At 45.0% G+C, this 24,670-nt stretch overlaps 1 long non-coding RNA gene across 1 annotated transcript in view; it reads right to left on the bottom strand.

Annotated features, from left to right (window-relative positions):
* Positions 1-13,008, bottom strand: part of LOC149371589 (uncharacterized) — a 47,889-nt gene extending 34,881 nt beyond the window's left edge. Inside the window, exons 1-3 of the long non-coding RNA XR_016286901.1 lie at positions 12,888-13,008; positions 12,745-12,795; positions 3,277-3,347 (exon numbers count right to left, since the gene is read on the bottom strand). This is a non-coding gene — a long non-coding RNA (uncharacterized LOC149371589). The remainder of the gene's footprint in view (positions 1-3,276; positions 3,348-12,744; positions 12,796-12,887) is intronic.
* Between the last annotated feature and the right edge of the window lie 11,662 nt (positions 13,009-24,670).

The raw sequence follows: 24,670 nt of genomic DNA, 5'->3' as shown, positions 1-24,670 counted from the left end.
AGTAACCCTGTTTTATTGCTTTAGTAGTGTGAGCGACATTGCTTAAAATCAGACGCTTCTGAACCCCCAGCTTCCAGAAGAGCGACCAACCATCAACGTGCTAAGCTAACCTAACCCCCTACCTGGGCGGAACCGCACCTCTATACGATGGAATGTGAAGCCTCAACGTCATCTTTCATTAGGTGAACAGAGTAAATCTCACTCGCCCAAAAAGGTGGTGTGCGAGGCTATAGAGAGAGAAGACTCGGGCCTCCAGAAGCCCACCCACTACCCACGTATCGAACTTCCCAACGCGATACACAAGGAATGCATCAACCTTAATAAATATTTTAATTTCAAAATGGTCCAGCGTTGACTTGTGAAGCTTCACTCGTCCTCTTGGGGCGTGAGGAGTAGAAAAGGGAAGATAGAGAGAGAGGGCGAGTCAGTGGGAGGCGATGGGTGCGAAGAAGGAAGTGCTGGCGCCAAGCAGTTTCGAGGGATGGGGAAAGTGGCGAGACGGTACGGTGTGCCACACTGTGATAGCTGGAGTTTATTGGCCGAGTAGAGAGGTGGTACGACATATTCCACGGTCAATGATGGACTCGATCCCCACACCCGCCCATGTCAGAAGGGAAAGCAAATACTAACGCACACTCTCCCACGTGAATTGCACTGATGATGAGGGCGTCTTCTTTCAAAGAGAAGGCCGAATTTAATTAGAGCAGTAGATTTTCAAACAAATAATTTCTGGTTTGTTTGCTTTAGTAAAAACATTAGAGGCAGAAAATTCTGCCTGCATTATTATTACAGCGTACTGAATCATATAATTTTTTCTCGCTTACAGCAAACATTTAAAAAACATTGTCTGATTTCACAATTTTGTGTGAAATCAAACAATGTGAAATCAAACGATTGTTGGATGGAGTATCCAAAGTAAAACACCCGGGCAGCTGAAGGAAAATCAGTAATATCATTATTCCAACTTACCCAGTGGTTCCACTTTCGTAGGCTTGAAACTAAGAAGAAAAACCATTAAACCTAGGATTACCGCCAATCTGCCTTTCAAATAACGTGTAAAAATCCACTGTTTAGCAAGTTTATTAATGCCAACTATGTAGACCAGTTGAAGAAATTTGAAGCCTTGCGTATCCGTTTAGAGAAGGGGTTCAAAAGTGGACAAAAACAATTTTTGAACAAGTTGCGGCGTTCGTTTTTGGATAACCATAAGCTAAATTGAAAACATTAACCGACCATTAAACTATAATGTCAAAACTGAGTAGGTTCATCGAATAACATAGGAAGGCAGCCAGTGTCAGTCAAAGCGTTGGCCATTGCTGTCAGTTATACCCAGGAATTCAGGACAGAGCATTTTATGAACTGGAAGTTGTTTATGACCTCTAGTTTTTGCCCAACACGGCTTCCGTAAATCTTTTTCATGCGAAACGCAACTCATATGTTTCACAAATGACTTACATTGCATTCTAGATCACGGGTCCCATGATGATTCTATATTTATGGATTTTTCTAAAGCATTTGTCAAGGTTTCACATGAGCTTCTTTTTCTTAAACTAAACAGCCTTAACATTGATTCCACAGTGCTTGCATGGCTGCATTGTTTTCTTTCAAACCGAAGTCAGTTCGTAACAGCAAATAACGTCAATTCAGATTCCTCTCCTGTTTGCTCTGGCGTGCCTCAGGGGTCCGTTCTTGGGCCCCTCCTCTTTCTCATTTATATAAACGACTTACCAACTAATATATCGCCTTCCATTTGTCTTTTTGCCGATGACTGTGTTATTTACCGCGAAATTAATGATGATAATGATGTATGTGTTCTTCAGTCAGATATTAACAAGGTACTGGATTGGTGTAACCTGTGGAATTTGAAGCTAAACATTACTAAATGCAAGCATTTGCCCATTTCTCGTCTATCTAATACACCCTCTACCTACTGCATTAATGGCATCACTCTTGAAACTGTGTCGTCTTATAAATATCTGAGTGTTCACGTCTCTTCTAACCTGTCCTGGAAAACTCATGTTGACTACATTACGAATAACGCCAACCGCATGCTTGGATACCTTCGCAGAAATTTTTCATGTGCACCGAGTTCATTAAAACTATTACTTTACAAAACATTGGTCCGCTCTGAATTGGAATATGCTTCATAGGTGTGGAACCCTGGGGTCGAATCTCTCATTTCTGACTTAGAATCAATTCAAAACCGCGGTTGTCGCTTCATTCTTTCCAACTATCATCGTACTAGTAGTGTAACTGCCATGAAAGCTCACCTTTCCCTACAGCTTCTTTCCCATCGCAGGTCAATAGCTTCATTATGTACATTTCACAAAATTTATCATAATCCTCATCTTAAAGAGAAGTTATTAAATGACCACCCTATATTTCAGCACGCATTGATCACCGCCACAAAGTTTGGATCCCTCCGTGTCGCACAAGATGTTTTCATGATTCATTCATACCCAGAACTTGTGTCAGCTGGAATCACCTTCCCCACAATATTGCTGTAATTACTGATACTGCTGCATTTCGTAACACTGTTATTAATTTTATATAAGTATGTGTCCATAACTTTGTGAATTTATTAGCTGCTGTTCTCTTTTGTGTTTTATTTTGTGAAATACTGCCTTTTGTTAATTCTGTTATCGATTTTATACCAGTGTGTGCTGTAACTGTATTCAATTTTTCTAGCTGCTGTTTGGTTTTTTGTACTTGCATGATATTCCCACTCCCCTCTGTAACGCCTAACGGCCCTGAGGGTAAATAAATAAATAAATAAATATGTTAGGATTGCATCATAGCAATGAGTATTTCCACTCACATCTCCACTGGTAGGTTGCGATATTCTAACATTTTTTGTCTGAAACGCACCTCATTGGTTTTTTAGGACGGCCTCGGTGAGAGCTTTATTACTTTATAAGGAAGGCTTTGTTATAACATGGAAGGTTACATCATTCTCATTATTATGCTCATAACGGTCTATTATTATATTCCACAGTAGCCTATAGTTGTTGTCAACTAAGTCCCATATTGTTTTTATGTGGTAAACTGAACTACTCTCTGCGGGAGCAGGACCAACTTTAAAAGCAGAATTTCACCTGTCAGAACTTTAGACTATTGGCATTAGTACGCTCCAAAACAACTTCCTATAATATTCCAAAGTTGCCTCACAATAAAAGTGTTGTTCAAGAAAGCTGGAATTGAAACAAATTGTAAACACTTCTCGACATGAGGTAGCAAGTCACCATTTAAAAACTGTGTTTTACGACAGAAGCTCACATTTCGTTGATCCTTCCAGCGATGCGTGAGTGAAAAATGTAGCAACGGAGTAGTCGTGCAGGCTAGTTGGTCTGGTTGTCATAATGAAACGAACAACAAAAATTGGAACACAACAGGAAGAATTCACAGGATTGCACTGGAGTAACAGGTCAAGTTTTATTAAATTATGGCCGACCAGGGTAATCAAACATTGATGTACCAGGGGCCCAAAACACACACGTACATCGTAGCGTAAAACATGCTCAACTATCAGGCAGGCATTGCGTAGGCAAAATATTATGTGATTCCTACATGCACACACAGTTGTGCGCGATTTGCGCACAGTCATCTAGAGTTCCGTAAAGCAATTGTAATACTAGTTATGCTTAGCGATTTTTCAATGGCTTTTGACCCTAGTAATAATCGCGTGCTCATAACTAACTGGACAAATTTGTTGTTGCAGGTTATGCAGAACCGGTAAACCGTTAAAAATTGAAGAATAGGCAGCAAATTGCTTGTTTAGACGCCTTTTAAGGTGGGCTGAGATTTGTTTGTCAAACAATAAGATTCTAAGGCTTTGCGATCATCATATAAAGAATTTCTTCGTGTTTCTGAAAACATGTTACACCAGGGTATTCGCAATTTTTAAAGTAATTGTTTACCTTTTTCTACAATACGTCGACCTGAAAAGTGGGGGCACCTTGACATGTCTTTTAGTTGAAAATAGTTGCAAGTTGCAAAAATTCAAGGTTCTGAAATTTTTTTATCAAAAACTTAGGTTTTTGGGTGAATTTTGAATTGTTCTTAGTACATTTTTTACCCACTAGGGCTCCTCCGGTAACTGTTCTCTCAGTAAAAGTTTTGATAAGTAAAACGGTTTTCTGAGTCTTCAGTTGCGTTTTCCTCATAACAATAATTGTTGAGTTTTTGTGTACTTTTTTCTTGAGAATTATATGGCATAAGGAAAAAAAATATTCTCATAGATGTTAAGTATTGGCATATACATATCTGGAGCTAGAATTAATATTCTAGGTACATTTATATTTTCTCGCTAAAAGCATTCATATATGTAATTTTATTTCTTTATTTGTCCTCACGGCTGAAGCATTACAGAGAAGAGTGTGTGGCCGAAGCATTACTGCGCAATTAAAAATAACAAATGAAGAATGGTAAGGCATCGTAACTCCTGATTCTACTATATTAAATAAAGCACATTTGAGTCGGCTACTATCATAAATGGAAAGAATGTTGGAACGAAAGCGATTCCAATCTTGTGAAGTTCTCGGTAAAAAGGAGTAGAGAATGGTTTTAGTATGGCATTCCCGATAGCGACCGTGAAGCGAATGTGAACACGGTGAGATATATAATGTGGCTAAATAATGCATTTATCATGGAGGGTCGGCTGCTACTAAAGCTTGTGAAAAAAATTTAAGCGTAAATTTTTTGGTGGGATGCTAATGACGGCAGAGAGATAGATATGCGAGTTAGCGGAAGTTATACTGGCAGTTCGGTTATAAAGGAACAGATGAAGCGAGTAGAGGGATTCTGCACCATTACAAGTGAAGCAATCGGATTTTTAGTGCTTAGGTCCAAGCCTGCAGTGTCGTATTCTAATTTAGATAGAATGGGTGTTCTATATTGCAAGAGTTTAAAAGAAGAAGCAGCTAAAAACTTTCAACGTAGCTAACCGACCTTGAGGTTAGCGTTTTTAATTATCTTCTCAACATGTAAAGTCCAGATTTGATTAGATGTGGTGTGAAAGCCTAACTATTAATATTTATATTGCATCAACAAGGATAAAAAATATAAATCTAGGTTTTGTTAGAAGCGTGATATTTAATTTCACTTGTAGAAAGTGTTGGTTCCTGCTTTCAAACAAAATTTCGACCCTCTGAGGATAGGGAATTACACATTAGGTACATTATTGGGGTAAAAAACAACAACGAAAATACTAAACAAAATTTAAAACTATTTTTGAGCTCTAATGCAACCAAAGTCTCCCTTTAAGATTACTTGCCAATTTTAGAGCAGTTGTTTTTATTACGACTGCTGCACAGCCAACGTTTGAAGTTCATTTTCAAAGCCTCACCCTACCTTACTAAAATCAAATAGCAGTGCCTTGAGGCGTGCTACAAGGCAGTACCTTTGGGCCATTCTTCTTTATGAAGTATGTAAATATTAATGTTAATTTTTTCCAGTATCTAAAAATTAGTCATTTATGCCGAGGGTACGATTGTATTTTTGTCAACGAAACAAAACACACAAGTAATTTATAAAGCTATCGAAATTCAACTAAGCAAAGAAAGTTAACAAATAGTACTTAAAACTGATTTTAAAATCAGAGCCATTTTCATTTTATTCTTGGAAATGTACTTTTAATTAAATAAAAAATAAAAGTGAATGGCTGGAGTCAAATCGGAATAAATCTATGCCTTCAATTAACACCGTAGTTGTTGAATTTCACGAGGTTTTGTCTTGGGTTATGGTTTATGGGGTTTAACGTCCCAAAGCGACTAAGGCTATGAGAGACGCCGTAGTGGAGGGCTCCGGAAATTTCGACCACCTGGGGTTCTTTAACGTGCACTGACATCGGACAGTACACGGGCCTCTAGAATTTCTCCTCCAAAGAAATTCTAGCCGCTGCGGCCGGGATCGACCCCGCGTCTTTGGGTCAGCAGCCGAGCACCATAACCGCTGAGCCACCGCGGCGGCTTTTGTCATGGGATGCGCATATAAAATATTTACCAACAATACTCCCGCATGTATTTGGTCCCAAGTACCCAAAAAGGAATATCCTACCGCGTACGGTGCGATATATTTTTTGACCAATGGTTAATTACCTTTCATTTTGGGCCTCAAGAGCGAAAAGTAATTGACAGAAATTTCACGTCCTGTGAGAAATATATTTCGTATGTGCTGCGAATGTATGCATGTACTATCCACTGCGCCCTTATTTGCACATGCAACAGGCTGATGACTGTCGGCTGTGCAACGAATAAAATAATGATAAAAACCGCGCGTTCCTTGCGCCAGTTAGTAGATATTAAAGAATTATTCCACCACATACAAAAAGCCACCTTTTGAAACACTGGAAGCAAAGACGTTCAGGGCTACATATTGTTTACAAATGCAAAAAATTAGGCTGGCAGGTCTGTTGAATACATTGCATAACAAAAACTTCCGGCGTGCGAACAATACTGTCAGGTCACTTAGTGACCACTTCAATACCTAGATAAAAGAAATAAGACAAGCTGCGCCGTAACGTGTCAAATTACTTGTACTTTCATCGCAAAGGTATTTATCGTTCGTTTCAGGCTGAAAATAACTTCAGGAGCAAGATGACTTCCTTTTTGATCCTAGCTTTCCGTTAAAATTATCCATGTTAATGTGGAAGTTACCTTGATATATCAATGACTGTACTCTATACTTCCGTAGTTTGTAAGAGGGCTTATTAAAGTTCAATTGTTCTTTTGTCCTATTCTATGCACCTGTTTCAATGCGCGTAGTTGCTATACATGCGTTCAGAACGTTTTTGAGCAAGACATTCGTCTAGCTTCCACTGTCGGCGCGCCACCGGTCACCTTAGCGCCAGAACAGAGAAGACGGGGGTAACGTAAAAAAACTTACACAAAGCTTTGGCCCGCCTGGTGCTACGTGCTGCGCTTCCGTCGCAGTAGCGCATGCGTCAATAATCGCGTCTTCGTGGACTCGTAGGGGGCTAAGCTGATGCGCGGCGCGAAGGAGCCTAAGTCTTGCACTGACGGCCGAGATGCGCAAGCAAACTTATGGCTTCACTTGATAAGCTAGGGAACAGCGCCGCATGAGTTGCCTTCATTACGTAATGAACGCTAACCCTAGAACACAGGTCCGTGGCGCCATCTATTATCAAGCCAGTAACTAGTCTCAATTTCTTCGACGTGGTAGGCGAACGAGGTGGTGACGGTGGCGTGTAGCCTTCTTCCTTCGAGGGGTCTAAGAACCGCAGGTGGTCTAACTTAATCCGGAGAACTCCACAATGGCGTCCCTTAGAGTATTGAGTTACTTTAAGGATAAAATGGAGAAGTCACGAATTAATCTTAAGATGCAAGGAGCGGCGAACCGGGACCTAGTTGCTACGTCTTGCAGTGTTTTCAGTGCGTTTGACGAGCTCACCAACATCATTCTACACAGCCATTATTACTTTTATTCGAAGCGGAGACTTCATAGCCCATATCGAATAAACAATGTTGTAGTTTTTGTCAAGTCTTCGTAAAGTGTAGCAATGCCAAGGTACTACCTTTGCACGTATTATGTACTTTCGCGATCAAAAGTTTACGGGACGCGAGTGTGAGGAAAATTTTTGTTGCGGCGCATTCACATAACCCAGTGCTCCAAAATGTGTCATTGTATATGGACCAGTGCATGTTCTATCAGCTCGCTGCGATAACATGCAACTCGGATGCTTAGTTGACTTCAAATAAGCATTTTTCCTAAAATACGCGTCCGGTAATCTTTTGCTCACGATAGGACAGATTATATATGTACATAATGCTATTGAGGTGCCTTTGTTTGCCTGACATGGGTAATACCGAGTCAGCATAGTAAGCATTCCGAAATACTAAAAAAATTTCCAACGACTTTCCAATGATGCAGATTGTTACTGAATCCTCAAAGTTTAATATGCTGTCGTATCTTGAGAAAGAAAACAATGTCAATATAGGCCTTTTATGGTTCAGGTATGACTCTGTGTTTTGTATGATTAACGTTGCACTCACCAGATGTAAAGCCCGTATAGCGTGAGAATGAAATTTTGCCGCTGTACGGACTTCATACGCTCCAAACCCAGAGATAGGCTGAAAGCGTAAATTTTCACTTGATATGCTGTACTAAAACTTTTGTCGCGACACAAGTTTATTGCGCTTGCCTTGACTAAATGAACAGTTTACTCACTGAAACTTATCGAAAGTTTGCGATGTGAGGAAAAATTTTACTTCACTACCAAGGAACAATCAGTGCTTAAGATTTGAGCTAATCTGTTGCCAGGAAAATGCTGTGACTGTGAATAAACATGCAGATTACAGAGGGACGGAGACTTTAGTAGCAGCGCTGGTTTTTTGCAGTGAAATGTTTTTCCCCGCACCTTTAAATATTCTAACGTACCACTATCTCTGATGAAAACTTTATTCTAATTTGTTATCCTTGCATGACAGGTCATCTAAAGACTATTTCAAGAATTAGAGGCTTTAATAATCTTTCCGCTGCTGTTCATCGCATGTTTACGAGAGGCACCCAGTTTAAGAAATTGCATAATATGAAAAAAAAACAATAGAGAATATTTTACTAATCTCAGATAACTGAAGACATTTCATGTTAATTCCCACAGAGATGGAGTTGCAGAGTGTGTTTCTGCACTCAAGCACTTCAAAGAGAAGTGTAGAATGAAGAATCGCAATTAAGAAACAAACTAATGTACAGCGGTCTGGGAAGGCACAGCAGTTAACAGACTGAACAAAGAGAAGTGGCAAAAGAGTACGATTCATTAAGGCGAGCAGTGACCTTGAGCGGAGTGATGAGAAACGCAATAGTTCTTAGAAGTGGGTCCCAGCTCATTTTGCAAGCACTCTGGCGTCATGAATACCAGTTTACCATTATCCGTTGAAAGGAAAGTTTTATCTCGGCAGCGCTTAGCCATCGGGCCGAAGCCCGCAGAATGTCAGAACTCTTGAGACTACACGGCGGACTCTGACGTCTTCTACGGAAGATGTGGTGGGGTGTCGAGAAGAAGACTTAAAAGGTAAAATTGGTTAGGGAACAAATGCTGGTCATTAATATCTTACCCGAAGTTTCGAATTGCAAATGAGCAGAACATAGCATTTGGACAGGTAATAACAGATGCCCTTTATACTAAAGGCCAGGATTTAAATCTGAGTGTATCTTCTCATTACCATCGAGCATGCTGATTCCTCTCGATAGACTGGAGGAATTAACCATACTCTGTTGTAATCGGTTGCTTCACGTACAGCTGGGTATTCTAATGCACTTAACTGCTGTAATGCAGGTCGAAAACAGATATCGCGCACAACGGGTACTAAGAACTTCCCCTCCTATCTCGTCCACAGAGGCGGCTTCTCCCTTTTTTCTGAAAAGTTTCCGTATGCATATGTTACGTTATGCGCTTATTTCCTACGCATTATATCAAAATGTTCACTCCGGTCTTTAGTATGCACAGTTGTAATCGCTGAAATGAGTGCTCTAAGAACAGGTATAACGCAGTAACTGGGCCGGGAAAACTGGAACGGCAGCTAGCGACAACGAAGCAAGATAACGTACTTCCATAAATCATAGTCGACGTAGGGAAGCACTGATCGAGGTATGTAATATGTGCCAGCTCTTTTGTAACTGCCTGAGGTCTAGCTGAAGCAGGCACAGATTACGGTGCGACTTGTGCAGTCCGAAGAGGCGATGTACCTCGCGTGGGTGCTTAGTTGAAGATGCCCGCATGCGCCTAGGCAACGCAGGGCATACGTGCCCAATTTCTTGAAACGAAATAAACTACAATAAAAATGAACTTAACCTAAAGCTCCCGAATTTAAGCAGTGACATACTTATAAGCCCTAACACTCGCAAAATTGTAATGTCCACCACAACAAATCCGCCAGAGCTTCTAGACGCAATCCATCATACTCAGTGCTGCCTAATTACCAGACAATCGTAATAGCGCTCCTGCTTAATCTCATATGTGGAGACGTTACACTGGGTCTCAAACTGGCAGCAAACACGCCTTTAGCAGCGCCTGCGGCGCATTCTTAGCCAGATCAGAGTCAGCTTTAAAGGCACCTTCTGGATGGCAACAAGTTGCGATTGTTAAGTTTGACCTAACAGCTGCAATGCAGCAACCCGAACTGATACCGTTATGTGCAGAACGGAAGAGTGTCTACCCTACCTGGTGCAGCTAATATGACAGTAATGCGAAAGGCCCTTGATTCAGACCGTCCCCACCATTCCTGTTCAGTCACTAGGGGCAGCCTCCTTACTGAGAGTAAGATATTCGGCGCCGCACACCAAGGCCTGCAGTAAGAACGCAATTTGAGTGGTTTTGCTCGGCCATATAAAGCAGACAAATGCAGGTAGAATTGCAGTACAGAGGGCAAAAAACGTGCCTACCCTCGCAAAATTTTTTAGACACTATATAGACTGTCTATAGACTTCTGTCTATTAAGTCTATTGATTCTCTATAGACAAATCCTAGAGAACAACCTATAGCCAATAGAAATGCTATAGACAGACTATAAATAATGTATAGATTTACGGTCATACACTTTTAGTATACTTTTGTACATAAACAGTATATAGACTATAAATAAACAAAAAGAATTAACAATAGTAAGGCAATAGATTCTATAAGAAGTGTATAGACTCCCTATTGACAACTTTTATGAGGGTACAACCATCGAAATATGTGTTCCGCAGTTTCCAAAGCCGCTGATGCCAGGAATTGAAAAAATGACGAGAATTTATCACTTTAACTGCCCATAGTTACATCGAGACCATTTTTATACAAATATTATCGCTAGATATTGCATGTTCAGCCAGAAACACGCGCTGAACATGTTCTACACAAGTGATTTTCCCTCTGTACAGGCACAAGCCAATAAAATTAAACAGAACCGTAGCATTCACACATTTTTACCCCTTTCGTCCTCTGCTAGCGAGTGCACCCGGCTGCATATAAACAGAGACTGTGAATTAAAATAGAAAGCAATTTGTTCTTATCGCAAGCTACGTCCGAAACACGATAGAGTATGTCTTGTGAAGACGGGTAAATGCAAATAATCTTGCATTTTAATGGTCTGAGGTGCTCTCAGAGGACGACTTTCTACTCTCGATAATTAAAATTATTCTCCCCGATTAACAGAAGTTGTGAGGTTTAGTGAGATATTTCTATTCCCTAAGCCATTAACCAACTTGCTTCGTATGAGGCCTCCCTTATTGGTACTAAAAGGAGCCCATTAAAAATGCGGTGCTGTGAGCTAATGGGTCACGTCGGAAACAATCAGGTACAAGGAAGACGTAGTTAGGCTTAAAAGACGCAGCGCAGGTTTTTACCTTGAAATCGGCTCGCTGTTTTCCGGCCGACACAGGAACAGTGAAGCAGAATATTATCACTACGAAGCCTTCTTTTGTTTTCAGTAGAAAATGGCACCAGATTTTGTAATTACTTACTCGTTTGTCCTTTGTTATGTAGCTATTAACTGTAGTGACCTTCATCAACAATTTTTGGTGGGCGTCCCCTGGCTCAATGCTTAGATGTGTTTAGGGAGGAGATTCATCTGTATACACTAGTTAAAACATATTGAACCGCGTGTAATAGCGGCCAGCTTTATTTACAATTTGTATGCTTGATATCGAACTTTTTAAACGTAAATTTTCTCCGCAGTCTCTCGGAGTAAGACTTAATATTCGCACCTTCGCCTACTCAAAAAACCGAAAAAAGCAAAGGGAGTGGGCAACACATAATAGTCACTTGAACAAACGGTTATTTACTGGACCAAAATGAATTAATGCGGGAAATAATTTTTTGTCGAGGGGACTAACATTTTTGTGAAGCCTTTTTTTAGCTTTTATGGTTTTTACAGCAAAATAGGACTCTAGTTAAAGGAACTGCTGTGCACAAAAACCTCACAGTGTACTACGCTTGCAATGTAACTTGCTTGCCTGCGATGTATACCGCAGGCAAGCAAGTTGCGTCGACGGCAGCTTGACAGCGATGCGCCGTGGCGTGCAGGAAGCCGTCAGTGACCATCTGATAAGTGTTGTCCCCGTATTGCAGAAGCAGAAGCTGCTTGAAATACTCGTCGATGTTGCTGGCCTTTACGTTATCAGGCAATGTGCCAACTCTGGCCTGAGATGTTGAGTTTGAGGTAAGCAGACCTTTTGACCACTCCATAGGTCCACCTTCGTATTCTTCATCCCGATTTTTACAAGCGTAGAAGATTGCCCGAAATCGTAGTCCAACGTGAAACACATATCCATGCCCCGAATTCTTGCATACCCAACAATTCTGGACAAGAGAATAGTTAAGCGGGAAACCAATTATGGACGCAATTTTTTTCATATATAGGAATATTTCACTGTAACATTGAAAATATCTGCAGATCACCCACGACAGTTGTGCACTTTTTTTCTATTAACATTTTTGCTGCCATGAAAGGCGCTCCACATTGCTTTTCTATGGCAATCTTAACAGTTCAATACGATCGATGGAAACACTTTAAAAGAAAGATTCTGCTCTACATCAGATGACTGGACCGTTACCTTCAATATTTCCATAAGAGTATCTTAAAATTGTTTTCGTTTTCAGATATTTTTGTCCCTGAATGTTGGACATGTTCACCTTTGAATCACAGCCGTGTGAAGAATTTCCTCTCAAACTTCTTTTTTTATGGTACCTTGAAGTAAGCAAACGAGAACACTACACGAATGAACAACCTCCCAAAATCATGTACTTACCTCCATGGTTCACGGGATGATGTTGGTACCGAGGCCCATATATTTGCTGCGCTGTAAGGACGTCAATAACACATCCAGTTTTTTCCAGTCACGCACTTTGATTCTTCTCATCAATCAAGAAAATAATCGCATGCATTGGTCACCTGTCCATCCCATGGGTTCTTTTGCCTACTTCATGCTGTCAGCACGGTTCATGACACTGTTCTTCTGCTTTTGAACATCACTGCTGGCGTTTAGTTCAACAAATCTTAAGCACTATCTCACTTAAAGTCGCACTTAAAGTCGCGCACCAGTGCGAAATCGCTGGAAAGGTTGAACGCAGACGTTTCAAAATATTATAGCCACTCGCGAATATTGCAGTCTTTGATTACTTGGTTAGTTCATTTTGGGTGTCCTAGTGCTAGCAAGAGGGCGACATACCCTCCGAATATACGTATCTTCAAAACATTCAGAACCATCCACTGCGCGAGTGCAGTGAAAGTTGATGCTGCTTGATCCCAGGGTGGTGACCACGAACAGTCTCTGTTTGTACCGCCTTCGTTTGACACTGGCCGCCTTGCCCTGTTTCTATTACTGATGAAATAAGCAGCAATACAAGTAATTGCAGAATATGTGAGTTCAAAACGGCAGCCAGTTAATAATTATGCAGCTAACGTCAAAATAAAGACAATGAGAAATGGCAATTAATAGACAGAACTAAAAAATTATCTGAAAGCAAAGAGTAACAACCGCAAATGCTCCTGGAGGAGGATGGGTGCAAAACAGCGCCAAAATATATTCAGAAAAACAAGCTGGTATTTTATTTCCTCAATATTCGAGATGTGCATGAAATCATTTAAAATACATATCTATGTTCATTACTGTTTCTATTGAGTGCGAATTAAGTTTGGGCACATTTATGAAAGCACAAATTTTGTATGTCGTTCCTTGTCTTTCTACCGCAAACCAGCAGCTGCTATGCGCTGATTTTTGAGTAACCACTCAGAAATAGCTTCTGCTGACGACAAACGCCCTTTTAAGTCAGATCGCTGGTCGAGCTCAAGCTTTGCTCTCATCCGAATCATTGTGAAGCATATCTTTATGTCCTATGATTCAGCAATCCTGTACCAACAACATTGATAGAAAAACCTAAAAGCGGAATGAAGTCTGTGTCCTCGCACAGAAATAGCTGATCGGAAAACGTCGAACCAGCTTGGAGAAGTGAGCCACTCTGAAACTTTTAATAACACTCATTTTTCCTGAAAAATTAAAAATATAGAGATCCGCGTTTTTCAGCGATGAAAATCGGTGACTCAGTGCCGAGTCACAGTGTTCCTTGCCTGAATTCAACCTGAAAAGCCATCATTTCCTAGCGGAGCACAAAAAAGATGCAACGAACCAGCTAACAGGATTATACCACGCCGTAGCTGATATAGATAAGTGGGCGCCAGGAAACGCGAGCGCAGATGCGCAATAACTATGAGCCCGTCCCCGCTGCACATTTTGTAGCCCGAGTCTTGTTAAGCAGCAGCATGTACCGCTCTTTCGTGCATGACCGGGTTTGGGTTTGATCAAAAGCACGTTCTGCGCAGCGGTCGAAATGGTACGGCCCCCGACTCCCTAACCACGCGAAAGACCGCTTTAAGGGCGTGTATTGCATTGCTCATTTTAGTTACTTATAGTTCAGCCTTAAAAAAATTTGGCACTCAGCAAAACTAGAGAGAGGTAGGTTTCGCATTCTGCAAGGCTGAGTCGTTGGGCAGAGCCATCATAACAAAGGCCAGGTTTCTCGATCGCTTCGGCGTTTGTCGGGCTCTTAAGCTAATGGCATTCAGGAAAGGATTGCGTCGTTATTTCAACGGTCTATTGCGCGTGCACTGGCAGGCAGCATAGGACTAGCCTGAATGCTGCTCCCGCTACGTCGACGCGCACTTCTCCCAAAATGGAACTTTAATCACACCACTCGCCACGATGCAAAAAGTCAATAAGCAAGACAGTCGGTCATAAATCACATTGACGAAAGCTCAGTAGGCGTAGGTGTGCATTGCTGCTCTTCGTTGCTACAGAGCCCTAGGAAAACGGTTAAGTATAGCGAATGCTTTGCGCTTATTCGAGACATAATTTGTTCCTCATTCTCCCCCACTCTCATTCAACATCGGCAACCAGTGCCATCAAGATTGTGTTTCTTCTCGACTTATATGTAGGCTCCTCGTTAAAGTTTTCCCCTCATTTCCGTCGCTTCCAGTCTCCTCCTTATTTAGTGACGACTGGAACAAGCTCTGCGGTAGCGTACGCAGGTAAAGAGTCTATAATAAGATCTTTGAGCAGCGCCTACCTTTTAAAACTGAAGGGTTTCTGTATAATACAGTGTATGAATTTTTAGCCATTTTGTTCATTGCAGCAGATACGTATAGGTCAACAATTTTTTATTTTGCTATGAATCATGGAGTGTAATAAAAAAAGTATTTACTCGCGGCCTTCAGTTGTACTAAACATAATTCAAGGAAATGTCTTTGTGCTGACTGCCACTTGGTATATTTGCAATAACTTGCAGTGGCAGGCATGCATTAAGAAGTGTTCATAGTAGAAATGTCTCGTGCAGAAATATTAACATTTAATGGTGACAAGCATGAGCTCAAATATATCTTTCTTTCTATTTCGCTTGAAGAATAACACCAAGAAAACACACGACACGGAAACACAACGGTCACAAGCAAAGCCTGAAGCAGAATAGGAAGGTGGCTGGACAGCTTTCACGGACAGCCAGAATGTCCTCCATAACATCGCCGCCAACATGCTCCCGATACAGTGTCGCAAGAAGCCACCTGCGACACATTTGTCTCAACTACTACTGCCACCGTCTCTGAATCGCCGATGGACATCGTTGCGGACAGAAAGACGATTCACGCGATTTGTTTTAGTGGAAGTGCCACCGCTATGAGACATCTTCACCATCAATTTACCGACAACGCGTTTGGCAGTGTGCGCGCAGTGCGTGCTTATGCAATCTGTCGTGTTTGCTCTTAAGAATTACTCTGTGTGCAACCATCAACGTTTCCATCAAGTCAATGAATGAAGACGGATGTGCAGCTGTGAAGTGCTGGCTGGAATTAAGAAACAAAAAAATGTACCGAATATGAACAATGCTTCAACATGCTTATGTAGGTTTCGCTACCTGAAACTGGGTTCGGCAAAGCTGAACCGCTGCTTAAATTTTTATGTTACTTATTTCTAATACGTGCGTTCTTTTTCACCCTTAAAAATTCTTGAAACATCTAGCTACATGACGGCCTTGTTCCAAGATAGTGCATTTAATCTGAAATTTTGCTGAAGTGCTGGAAAAAAATTACGAGGAACTTTACCAGCTAAAGTGGTGAAAGGCGAAAGCCTGCGGGCTGAATTCTGCTACGAGATTGTTCACTGCACATTTTGTTCGTGCATTAATTAACTGCCAATTAATGACGCTTAAGCTTCGCCTTTAGGAGTGGAACGCGACAGCGTGTTGTAGCGCTGCCACGGAGTCCAAGGAACGCCAGCACCCGTTCGGCGCGATGCGTTGCCCTTTGAACGCAACGCTTTTTGAGGAAAGGAAATGGGGCTGTACTTCTCTGTCACCTCGGTGGACACCTGAGCCGCACCGTACAGGAAGGGAGGAAGTGTGAGTGAAGGAAGAAAGAGGGGCCGTAATGAAGAGAATGAAAACTGTGTTTGGGGAAAGGAAGTTGCGCAGTAACTGCCTCACATATTTCGGTGGACACCCGTCAAAATTCGCGCGCCGTGACGTCACGACCATTTGGACCAATCTGGAACGCGGACAAATGCGCCTTGCTCGTCGGTAAATTGGTTTTTGAGGAAGGAAATGTATCTGTCTCTCATGTCTCGTTGGACACCTAAACCTCGCGGTAACGGGAAGGGGGGAAGATAGGAGTGAACGAAGACACCGTATTCACTAGACGCTCCTTTGTTCATTCCAAACCGTCAAGCTGGCATGGTGGAGTGGTAGCGTGCTCGACTCGCACTCCGGAGACCGGGGTTCGATTCCCAAGCTCGGACAATTTCCTACTCGGTTTTATTTATTTATCTGGTCTGATTAGTAAGATTAATTAGGCTAATTTGTTAAGTAAGCAATTAACTGATCTCAGTCAAACTTACTAGGAGCATCACTATACGATCCCTTTAATTGGTTGCATGGTTAGTAGGCAAAGTACAATTGGCCCCGTTTGAAATTCGCGCATGTGACGTCATGACCATTTCGACCAATTGAAAAGCGTGACATTTCTGTCGACAGCTCCTGCTTAGAAAGATGAGGCACTAAAGGCTTCCGCCTTAATAAGAAACAAATGAACCGAGGTGTAGAGACAGAACCGTTTTAACGACGGCATACTACCTTGCTTGACTGCCCACTCTATTACGTTATTAGCTGCCCTTCTAAAATTAATAACTTGCGGGCAATTTTGAGAACATGTTTTATCGAGGCATAAGGAAGGTACGAGTGATACATACGGTATGCTTTAAAGGTCGTAATAAAGTAATTTGTAGAATGTGGAAGTGTCTTCTGCCTGTTAACAATTTAAGTATACAGTGTGTTTGAAAGAAGCTCAAAAATATACCTCCCCAAACGAAAGCACGTGAACTCACCTACTCATTTTCTAAATACGTTATTTGAGTGGTCGCAACAATGAATTTTATATCCCTTATTAAACTGCTCGCCTATTTAACACCTTTACAGCGGATCTAACCAGGCAAAAGAGTTCCAAACCAGCTTGACAAGCATTCTTCTATATAGGTTATCAGCTGCAGCTTCGGTGAATTATCCTGTAGCAAAATAAAACTAGTCCTATGGTAGAAAATATGTTGTGTGCTGGAGATAAAGTTTTAATGGCCTGTTGTTAACGTTCAGCTAATGCGAATACTGAAACCAGCGCCTAAAATATAGAGGCGCGTTAAACATACGCCTTACATTTTATCTTCTGGGTACAGTGTATGAGAAACAAAATCAGTTCTTATCGTTTAGAGCAGGCGAAACAACGAAGTTTTCATTAGCAAATGCGACACATTTTGAACGCCAGGTATATTCGAAACGCAAGAGGTTTTCACCGTTACGAGTTGAATATATCTTTAAGCAGCATATTTTCTTCATAAAATCTGTAATTTGCTGAAGGAATGAGATTAAGAAAGCATAGCAGATTTAACCTTTGAAGCGGAATTAACAAGGAGAAGGAAAGTCCTCATTGTGCTGAAAATGACTATTAGAACAAGAAAAAGTGCGAGTAGATACGTACTTACATATAATGCATGAAGATTCCGCTAGGTGGCGCCGCCCTGGTTAGCTGGCTGACTATCGTGCTCCGTTTTTCACCTGCCCCTGGCCTGGTCCAGGGCCTTGCCCGCCCCTGGATTTACACTCCATCGCGTCAGGAAGACATCCGCACCACGAGGACACCATTCGCATCACGGCCCGCTGTCGAGCTGGCGCTCCAAGCGCCTCCAAAAATCTGCTGCGGCGCGGCGCCTCACTAACCCTAACGCGCCGCGCCTGCACCTCTGGCATGCAGCGTCTCAACAAGCCCCTGAAGCCGAGACCCACCCATACCTCGCCGGTGTCAACTTCTTCCGACGCGGCCGCCGCGGGGCCTACTCCAACCACGCTTACAGCCATGTCTCAACCGGCTGCGTTCAACACTGGCCACACCACCGCGCCCATTCCCGTCGCGTTCACCGACGCTGGGGGCTCCGAATCGACAGCCGCAACGCAGCCGGCAGCGTTCGTCACTGCCGCGGCGTCCACTGCTGGCCAACTCCAGGCATTAAGGGAAGCCAAGAGCTTCGGGCCCACAGACGCATCGCAGTCGAATGCGTTCGTCGCCGCCGCCAGTGCCGCCGCACCTACTCGGACCACACTTCCCGCTGACAGCAAGTCCAGCCCCTTGGTACCTGCGTCGCAGATTGCGGCTCAGGCTGACGACACAGCAGACATGGACCTTACGGCGTCCCCGGTCGACGGCCATCTCATTCCGGCCCATGAGGTCGGCTGGACCACCATCGGTGCCTGCCGTAAGCCTGCCTCCGCCACCCGGCCCCGCACCGAGCTCATCACAGTTGGCATCCAGCTTCCCCCTGGCACCCTCAACCCCAAGATACCGCTCTACGACGTCCTCGCCGCAGTCGTCTCCGCTGCACAACTGTCCTCCGAGAGCAGTGCGGAGATTACCCTTCAGGCCAAGCCAGCCCAAAGCCTCGTCTTTTTAAAAACTCATTCCCCTCTCACCGCCCACCTCCTGCTTTCTATCACGCATCTTCAGCTTCACGGTAAGCCTATCACCAGTAAAACATATGCCCCTAATCCTCCCATCTCATGCCTCGGCGTCATCCATAACGTCGGTGGCCACTTCACCCCTGATGACCTCATGCATGACATCGAATCATTCAAAACCGATATTCTTGCTGCTCGTATGATGGGCACCACTCAGTCGGTGCTCATAACTTTCGCTGGAACCGTAATCCCCCACTTTGTGTATTTCAAACGCGTTGACTTCCGGTGCCGTCACCATAAGCCTAAGCCTCCCACCTGCACCCGTTGTCTCGCTCTTGGACACCGCGCCCACCAGTGTCCACAGCACAGCGTTCCGGCAAAGTGCCGTCGCTGTGCTGCTCCTCTACCCGCCGACCCTTGCGCTCATGTCTGTGCCCAGCCCTGGTGCGTTCATTGCCAGGTAAACACCCACTCCTCCCTCGACCCCACTTGCCCCTTTCTCCTCGGTAAACAACGCGAGTGTGCCAAAGCTGCGTACCTACGACGCCTAGCATTGCGCCGGGCCACGCAACCCACCCCCTCCTCCTCCTCTAATCATGATCCTCCGTCAGCTCCGGTCACGTCACCACCAGGCTCCTACGCCGCCAAAGAAGGCTCCTCGGTTCCAGCGTCCCTTTCCAGCGTCTCTTCCACTGCACCACCCTCTCCATCCCTGACTGACGAGAGCCGCTCCTTCGACCTCCGGCTCGCTATGCTGGAACGCCAGCAGCGAGAGCAACAGCGAATTTCCCACGACCTACAACAACAGATCCACGCCTTGACCCAAACCCTCCAGACAACCACCTCCTCTCTTACCTCCCAGCTTACCAAGCTAAATGAGCACCTTGCCACACTCACCACTCCCTCCTCCACCGCCCAGGTCGCCCCTTTGGCTGATCTTCTCGAAACCGCCACACAGGCACACCACACTCGCTTGGTTCAGCTAGAGACATCGGTTCTGCAGATTCTTACCACCCTCCAAGCACAATCCAAACAATTAGAATCCTTCACTTCTACGCTCCAATCCCTGCATGAGTCACTGCCCCCGGCCAAAAAGAAGGAACGCGTACCTTCACGAAGTTCTACCTCTGCACTATCATAATGGCTTTTGGCGAGGACCTCGAGATTGTGCAGTGGAACTGCCGAAATCTGTGCCATAATAAGACCCCCCTCCACCAGTATCTACTCGCCCGCCCCTCCCTGCCCCATTTTCTCCTTCTCCAGGAGACCCGGACGGCCCGCACTGTCCCAGGCTACCGCGCCTACCATGCCGCTACGGCCACACCACTTGCGTCTATTTATGTACGTAGCGACGTGCTCGTGGAGCCACTTGATATCCCCTCCGTCTTTCTTAAATATTTAGTTGGTGTGGTCTATTACCACCCTTCTTCCCGCGTCTCACTCGCCCTTTTGTCTTTCTACAACCCCCCTGTTACCTCCTCTTTATTTTTCGCCCTGGGCAAGTTCCTTCATTCTCTTTCTTCTAACTCCCATCTCCTCTTTGGTGGTGACTTTAATGCCCCTCACACACTCTGGGGCTACCCTCAAACCCTCAAACCCGGCCGCCTCCTCCACTGTCTGGCCCAGGAACGCCACCTCACCCTTCTCAATACTCCTGGCTCCCCTACTCGAGCGGGCACTGCCTCACAGCGTCCCACGACACCCGATCTCACTTTCTCTCGGGGTTCACTTTCATTTCACTGGCAAGTGACAGCCGAAACTCTTCTCAGTGACCACTATCTTGTCCACATTTCCACCTCTCTTTCCCACATCCCACGAAGTCATCCGGTCACTCATACTGACTGGCACGCCTTCCGCGCTAATCTCTCCTCTGACTCCTTTCAATCCTACGACGACTGGACGTCGCGCATCACTGCAGCGCTCACGTCCAGTAGCCGTCGTGTTCGCTCTTGTCACCCAGTCCCAGACCCAGATCCTCACCTACTCCGTTTATGGCGTCGCCGTAAATGTCTTCAGCGCTCCTTCCGCTGCCAACCCCACAATGCCCAACTTTCTTCCCGGATCACTGCTCTGCGGGCCGAGATCGTCGCCCACTGCGCCTCACTCGAGCACTCTCGTCTGAGTGCTCTTTGTGATCGTCTTGACTTTGCATTGCACTCGCGATCCACATGGCCTCTGTTCAAATCCCTCCTTGGCACTAAGCCTGCCCTTGCTCCCACTCTAGCTAAAGCCCTCACTCAAGGAACTCCCTCCGATGTTTTTGATCAGCTCGCCTCTCTCTATCTCCCGCCCCCTCTGGCACCCTCCTACCCGGTGTACTGCGGTGGACCTAACGCCGATCTGGACCAATCCTTCACTCTCCGGGAGCTCGAATCGGCTCTGGCTGCTAATGCTACACGCTCGGCTCCCGGTGAGGATGCCATTACATACACCACACTTCGCAACCTTCCTGACTGCGCCAAAGAATTCCTCCTTAAAACCTACAATGATGCATGGGAAAGCGGCTGCCTGCCCAGCTCCTGGACCTCCTCCCTCATTTCTATGATTCCAAAGCCGGGCAAGCCTCCCTCTCTCTCTAACCTCCGCCTAATCTCCCTGACATCATGTGTTGGTAAGACCCTTGAGCGAATGGCCCTGACTCGCCTCTCTAATTTTCTCGAGACGAGGGAGTTCTTCCCTCATTCTCTCATCGGCTTCCGACGCCACGTCTGTGCACAGGACATGTTTCTAGTTCTCCAGCACACGTTTCTGTCACCTACCCCCACTCAAATTCACGCACTTGTGACCGTCGATGTTCGCAAGGCCTTCGACGGTGTTTGCCACGACCACATCCTTTCCCAACTCTCCTCCCTAGACTGTGGCTCCCGCATGTACTGTTATATCCGCTCATTCCTCTCTAAACGTGTCGCTCGCTTTCGAGTCGACACCTATCTGTCCGACCCCCACAACCTCACCCGAGGCACTCCTCAAGGTGCTGTTCTCTCTCCTACCCTTTTCAATCTTGCTATGGCCCCTCTCGCCTCCCAGCTAGCTGAAATTCCCGACCTGCATCATATATTTTACGCCGATGACATCACTCTCTGGTGTTCGTCTGGCTCTCCCGGTCACGTACAGGACACCCTGCAACGTGGCCTAGATCTCATCGACTCCTTTCTCACCACTGCTGGCCTCTCTCCTGCTCCTGAAAAATCCGAGCTCCTTCTCAACCATTCCTCATACCAGCACTCACACAACCAATTCGTCTCTCTCCACCTTTCTGGCTCTCCCATTCCTGTCGTCACGCAGTGCTAAGTTCTTGGTTTTCCTTTGCATGCAGCCAAGAACGTGCAAGCCCTCCACCGTGCTGTCACCATTTGCCACTCCGTAACTCACCTCCTGCGGCGCGTGGTCACTCGGCGCTCAGGTCTCCACGAGGCTCATGCGTGCCGAGTTGCCCACGCGCTGGCCCTCAACAAGGTCTTGTACTTTGCACCCTACGTTTCCTTCAATCAGACTCAACTTAACGCTCTTGAGACTGCCCTTGTGGGCCCCTACAAGGCAGCTCTCAACCTCCCTATCACTACCTCTACTGCAAATATCTTTGCAACAGGCCTCTTTCATCCTCTCCGTTCTCTGCTCTCTCTCCATCATGACTCGCAGATTGCCCGGCTTTCCCTTACCCGTCAGGGTCAGTGGTTACTGACTCAAGCGGGTATCTCGCCCATTCCCTGCGCCCCGTTTACCTCTCCTATTCCCACCCCGGCTCCCAATCTTCGGATCCTCCCCCTTCCGTCCAACATGTCCCCCGTTCTGCACGCCGGCCGTCGTCATGCGGCCGCACAGCACCATTCCCCTCTCTTTGATACCCAGGGTGTAGCTTACACGGATGCCTCCTTCGTGGCTCCTCGAGGTTCCTGCGGCTACGCCCTGTACCGTCCCCACCTCCCCGCTCCTGAAACTCACACCAGCGGGCCGTTTCTACGCCCTCCGGATGCATTGTCCCTCGAGGTCCTCGCCATTGCGCATGCCCTCCAGTCATTTGCCCTCCTTCCCTCTCCAAGAGTACACAGTCTATTCAGACTCACAAGCCGCTATACACCACATACAGAAACGCACCCTAACCCCTTCTCTTCAACAGGAGGTCGAACGAGCGGTCTCCGCTTTGCAGCCTTCCATCGTTTTCCTCCGCTGGGTCCCTGGTCATTCAGGGATTGACGGCAATGAGCTGGATCATCAGCTCGCCCGTGACACACTTTTCCGGGCACCGTTGATCCCCTGGCCCAAGCCCTCGGAGGACGGTGGGAGACTCACCCTTCGCCGCACCATAAAAGAGGTCTACCTCGAGCTCCGCCTCGACAAACGCCTTTACCCTCCCCCTCATCCATCACTCACAGTGCCGGAGGCTCGCCTTCTTCGGCACGTTAAAATGAATGCAATCATCACCCCGTCTCGCCTCTTTCTCTATCGCTATCGATCGGACCCTTCCTGTCCCAAATGCCCCTGTATCCATGCGGACCTTGCCCATTGCCTCTTCTATTGCCCGGCTGCTCAGAAGTCGGGTTCCTACACCCCACCTTCTTTATCCATCACCACCTGGCTCGACTGGCTTGGCGCTGAAGGGGAGGAAGAACAGCGACTTCTGGCCGCCCAGGCGGTCGATATGCTCGGCCTGTAAATTTTGGCCGAATAAACGTCTTCTACTACTACTAATGCATGAAAAAACGCGGGAGGACTCCTATGCTGCGCTTATGAGTTCACGCGATAGCGTACGACACCTGGTGCGTCATCACATGCTGACGCGACTGCTTAGTTCTTGAGAGGTCTCCTGGAGATTTCGAGCGATTTGTCCAACGGGCAAGGCGTCGCGTCGAATGGGTGATGGCGTTCCGTGGACTCCCTGACTGCGCTGCAACACGCAATCGCGTTACGCTCTCTATGGTGAAGCTTAAGCGTCCTCTATTTTATCTATTGTTTCAATTAATAATTGATCAATTACACACTCCAAATTTTCTTAATTACATCATCAAGAATTGACTTTCCATTTAGAGCATTCTGACACAACAGAACCCTCTTTTTCAATTTTTTTCATTTCTTCATTTTTTCGCTTAATCAATTAATAGCAGTGATTTCATTAACTCATCTCTTATGACACACCAATCAGTTATCAATCACTATAAGCAGAAATTGTCATAATACAATTTTTTGTTACGCAGCCCCGATTATTTCCGACACGCGAAGGCGACTACTACGCCGCCGCCGAAATATCGACTGCAAAAGCTGTATACGCTATCGCTCAAAAGATGCGTGAAGGTTTAATTTACAGGCCATTACGGTAATTTCAACAAATAGCTCTGTCAGAGCAACACGCACTACAACATAAAAAAGAAACCAGATAAGATCGTTATGGGCTAGGATTGGCAGCAACTTGTCCTGGGCGGTTTTGGTTTAGAATACGTTAATAGCATAAAAAGTTAAATCTCCCGTTTTTAAGAAAAGTATTTCCTTTTTATTTTCTTACAGCGCTAAACAAGCAATCTTCATAAGTGTTTCCTTTCTCAAATGCATTTACAGAAATGCGAGCTGTTTTGTGCGACCATTTTACGTTATTGCTAGTCACACGGCTATTCATTTGAGGACAGCATGTCCCAAAGTGTCAGTCGAGATTCTGTAAGGACACCTTGATTACGTGCCTTATAGGGGTTTTAGGTTTCAGTT

Source organism: Amblyomma mixtum, chromosome 1 (assembly GCF_055824585.1).
Source record: "Amblyomma mixtum isolate Tamu chromosome 1, ASM5582458v1, whole genome shotgun sequence".
Lineage (NCBI taxonomy): Eukaryota > Metazoa > Arthropoda > Arachnida > Ixodida > Ixodidae > Amblyomma > Amblyomma mixtum.
This window is presented reverse-complemented; position numbering and strand designations above follow the sequence as displayed.